The sequence below is a fragment of the Harmonia axyridis genome, chromosome X, assembly GCF_914767665.1.
Source record: "Harmonia axyridis chromosome X, icHarAxyr1.1, whole genome shotgun sequence".
NCBI classification, from domain to species: domain Eukaryota; kingdom Metazoa; phylum Arthropoda; class Insecta; order Coleoptera; family Coccinellidae; genus Harmonia; species Harmonia axyridis.
In genome coordinates, this window is record NC_059508.1 from 31,911,496 (window position 1) to 31,916,495 (window position 5,000).

General features: G+C 43.3%; 1 non-coding gene across 1 annotated transcript; it reads left to right on the forward strand.

The window, feature by feature from the left end:
* The first annotated feature begins 3,636 nt into the window (after window positions 1–3,636).
* Window positions 3,637–3,755, forward strand: LOC123688453. The gene has a single exon (XR_006749974.1). It is a non-coding gene; the product is annotated as a 5S ribosomal RNA (ribosomal RNA).
* The last annotated feature ends 1,245 nt before the right edge of the window (window positions 3,756–5,000 follow it).

Here is a 5,000-nt window from a genome sequence, read left to right on the forward strand (position 1 = left end):
CTGCGTGCTTATACGATCGGTCCACGAGATTGCCGGTATGGCCAAACCCGTTCGCCTCTCGTCATGTGGCACTAGCCATGTCGATTGACTTCGACTAGCGCCGCACATCAGTAAGTGCAAGTCCTCGACGAAACGACGTAACAGCCCCCAGTCAGCATGAGACTCAAGCTATATATACATCATCATCATCTCGGACAAAACACCGATCAAAAATGAGAAAGTTTCTAGAAACAATCCCTCGCCAAGGCGTCCATATATAATACGAACCCCCGGCTATCAACTAATTTCTTATACACATTCCATCTCGACCCTTCGCTATACATGTGAATATAACGACACGGTGATTCGAGATTCAACAATATTTGTCGCTCGGAACGAATTGAGTGGTTGCAAATTTTTTGTGAACATAACCCGCAACGGGCAGAGGATCACGATTTTAAGGTTGGTCGCTTAAAGGCCATTCGACTACAAAGAGACGAAGCGGACCGCGACCTCGCTGCATGAGGTTGACGAAAGCGACCCAAGATGCGAAAGCCGAAACCAACACACCTTGCCAGTACCCAAACGCCGAGGTCGGATTCGGGTCTACCACTTACCAACTGAATATCATCCTAAAAAGAACTCCAAACAGTCTAGGACAGGACCCATTCTCCACCCCTTCTATATATGTCAGGAGAACCCCGGATTCCCCTCCAGACACGATTTAGCAAACTTTTCCCGATCGATCCGACCCACCGAGGCCGTTTCGACCGTTCGCCGCGCCTACTAGAGCTGATTTCTTCGGACTCCGATCAGAAAATCCGCCGATGCATGTCGTTAACACCTAGTCCGCCTCGTCCGATCGATCGAGGCCGTTTCGACCGTTCGCCGCGCCTACTAGAGCTGATTTCTTCGGACTCCGATCAGAAAATCCGCCGATGCATGTCGTTAACACCTAGTCCGCCTCGTCCGATCGATCTAGGCCGTCTCGAACCACCCATCGCGCATCGAAAGTCGCATCTCTCGAACTCCGATCCGGAAATCGGCCGATGCATCACGTTAACTATTTCTTATATATCTAATATAATATACATCGAGACGGTAAGAATTCTTTTAATCGAAGATATACATATACTTCTCATCAATATCCAAAAGCTTATCGAAAAATAAATTACTCAACTTTTACGTGAAGAATCGTTCACCCAAACCTTATCCCCTATATATGTCAGGAGAACCCAAGGTTCCCCTCCAGACACGATTTAGCAAACTTTTCCCGATCGATCCGACCCACCGAGGCCGTCTCGACCGTCCGCTGCGCCTACTAGGGCCGATTTCTTCGGACTCCGATCAGAAAATATACCGATGCATGTCGTTAACACCTAGTCCGCCTCGTCCGATCTATCTAAACAGTCTCGACGCACCCAACACTCTTTCAAAGTCGGATTACTCGGACTCAATCTGAAAATGGACCGATGCATGACGTCAACACTTAGCCCGCCTCGTCTGATCTATCTAAGCCATCTCGACCCACCCAACACGCCTTCCAAGTCGGATCACTCGGACTTCGATCTGAAAATCTCCGGACTCATTTTTATGAATATCCCCAGTCAGTAAGAACGTTATTTCGCCAATATATACCAACAATAAACCATATTCCAATAGCTGAACCAAAAATATAATTCCCGATCCAAACGTTCTGCATCGCCCAACGCGACCACCTTCCCTATATATGTCAGGAGAGCACAGGGTTCCCCTCCAGACAACACTTACGCTCTATCCCCGACTCTCGGTCGATCGATAGGCCAGGTCAGCGGTGTCTGTTTCGGCCGAAGCTCGGACTTTGGTCAAAATGTTCCGATACAAAATTTGAACCAAGATAGATACAGATATGATTCCTTCTTAAATATACGTTGATTATCGAACAGAATATGGTAAATATTTTGCGATGACCGAGGATTTCATGAATTTTTTTTTTTTTTCGAAAAAATTTTCTATTATCGGAATTTCCTCAAATTTCATTTGGTTGCCTCCTAATGCTTATTAAAAATGATAACCAACAATCAGAATCATTATTTATCATTTATTTCAATTTTTATAATGAAAAACGTTCACGTCCTTTCGCGCCTCTCGATCGTCGTTTACGTGATGCATCGGTCAGCCCTAGTTTACGTGGTGCATCGGTAAGATCGAGTTCACGTTCTGCATCGGTCTGCCCGAGTTTACGTGGTGCATCGGTAAGATCGAGATTACGTGGTGCATCGGTAAGATCGAGTTCACGTTCTGCATCGGTCTGCCTGAGTTTACGTGGTGCATCGGTATGATCGAGTTTACGTTCTGCATCGGTGTGATCTAGTTTACGTTGTGCATCGGTAAGATCGAGATTACGTGAAGCATCGGTATGATCGAGTTTACGTTCTGCATCGGTCTGGACTCTGAGATATATTTTCGACGTGAAAATGTTCCGATACAACTTTTGAACCAGGATAGTTAGAGAGATGATTTTTTCTGGGATGTACGTTGATTGGGGAATGGATTGTGGAAAATAACTTGCCATGACCGAGGTGTTCTCGAATTTTTTTTTTTTTTCGAAAAATATTTTCTGATTTTGGATTTCACTCAAATTTGATTTCGTTGCCTTCTAATGTGTTCTAAAAGAGTAAATCAGTAATCAGAATCGAAAAATATTTTTCGGATTTTTTTTTTTTTGAAAAAAAATTTTCTGATTTTGGAATTTCCTCAAATTTGATTTGGTTGCCTTCTAATGTGTTTTTAAAGCGTAAATCAGTAATCAGAATCAATATTCATTGTCGACTTTAATTTTTATAAGGAAAAATGTTCACGTCCTTAAACGCCTCCCCATCATTAGCCCGAGTCCAAGTCGATGTCAGTCCCGAGCGGACGGTGTCAGATACTACCTATCGCCCCGGTCTGGACTTGGCGAGGTATTTCGACGTGAAATGTTCCGATACAACTTTTGAACCAGGATAGTTAGAGAGATGATTTCTTCTATGTTGTACGTTGATTGTGGAATGGATTGTGGGAAATAACTTGCCATGACCCAGGTGTTCTTGAATTTTTTTTTTTTTCGAAAAAAATTTTCTGATCTTGAAATTTCCTCAAATCTGATTGCGTTGCCTTCTAATGTGTACTAAAAGAGTAAATCAGTAATCAGAATCAATATTCATTGTCGACTTTAATTTTTATAAGGAAAAATGTTCACGTCCTTAAACGCCTCTCCATCGTCCACCCCCGACTCCAAGACGATGTTAGACCGGAGCGGACGGTGTCAAATGCGACCGATCTCCCCGGTCTGGACTTAGCGAGATATTCCGACGTGAAATGTTCCGATACAAAAATTTAACTGTGATAGTTAGAGAGATGGTTCCTTTTGTGATGTACGTTGATTGTGTAATAGAATATGGAAATAAACTTGAGATGACCGAGGTCTTCTGGGATTTTTTTTTTTTTTCGAAAAATATTTTTCGATTTCGGAAATCCCTCAAATTTCATTGAGATATGTCCTAATGTGTTCTTAAAACTTAAATCAACAATCAGAATTAATATCCAAAAGTTATTTCATTTTTTATAAGGAAAAACGTTCACGTCCTTTCCGCTCCCAAAAAGTGAGATATCATAGAAAATATCGCTATATTTGTTGTTTACGGCCATACCACGCTGAAATTGCCAGTTCTCGTCAGAACACTGGAGCCAAGCAGCGTCGGGCGCGGTTAGTACTTGGATGGGTGACCGCTTGGGAACACCGCGTGCTGTAAGCTTTTTTTTTACGTTCTGCATCGGTCTGCCGAGATAACGTGGTGCATCGGTATGATCGAGTTTACGTTCTGCATCGGTAAGATCGAGATTACGTGATGCATCGGTAAGATTGAGATTACGTGGTGCATCGGTAAGATCGAGTTTACGTGGTGCATCGGTAAGATCCAATTCACGTTCTGCATCGGTAAGATCCAGTTCACGTGGTGCATCGGTAAGATCGAGATTACGTGGTGCATCGGTAAGATCGAGTTTACGTGGTGCATCGGTAAGATCCAATTCACGTTCTGCATCGGTAAGATCCAGTTCACGTGGTGCATCGGTAAGATTGAGATTACGTGGTGCATCGGTAAGATCGAGTTTACGTGGTGCATCGGTAAGATCCAATTCACGTTCTGCATCGGTAAGATCCAGTTCACGTGGTGCATCGGTAAGATTGAGATTACGTGGTGCATCGGTAAGATCGAGTTTACGTGGTGCATCGGTAAGATCCAATTCACGTTCTGCATCGGTAAGATCCAGTTCACGTGGTGCATCGGTAAGATCGAGATTACGTGGTGCATCGGTAAGATCGAGTTTACGTGGTGCATCGGTAAGATCCAATTCACGTTCTGCATCGGTAAGATCCAGTTCACGTGGTGCATCGGTAAGATTGAGATTACGTGGTGCATCGGTAAGATCCAGTTCACGTGGTGCATCGGTAAGATGGAGATTACGTGGTGCATCGGTAAGATCGAGATTACGTGGTGCATCGGTAAGATCTACTTTACGTTCTGCATCGGTCTGCCCTTGTTTACGTGGTGCATCGGTAAGATCGAGATTACGTGAAGCATCGGTATGATCGAGTTTACGTTCTGCATCGGTCTGCCCGATATTACGTGGTGCATCGGTCTGCCCTAGTTTACGTGGTGCATCGGTTTGGACTTAGAGATATATTTTCGACGTGAAAATGTTCCGATACAACTTTTGAACCAGGATAGTTAGAGAGATGATTTTTTCTGGGATGTACGTGGATCGGGGAATGGATTGTGGGAAATAACTTGCCATGACCGAGGTGTCCTCGAATTTTTTTTTTTTCGAAAAAAATTTTCTGATTGTGGAATTTTCTCAAATTTGATTTGGTTGCCTCCTAATGTGTTCTAAAAGAGTAAATCAGTAATCGGAATCGAAAAATATTTTTCGGATTTTTTTTTTTTTCGAAAAAAATTTTCTGATCGTGGAATTTCCTCAAATTCGATTTGGTTGCCTTC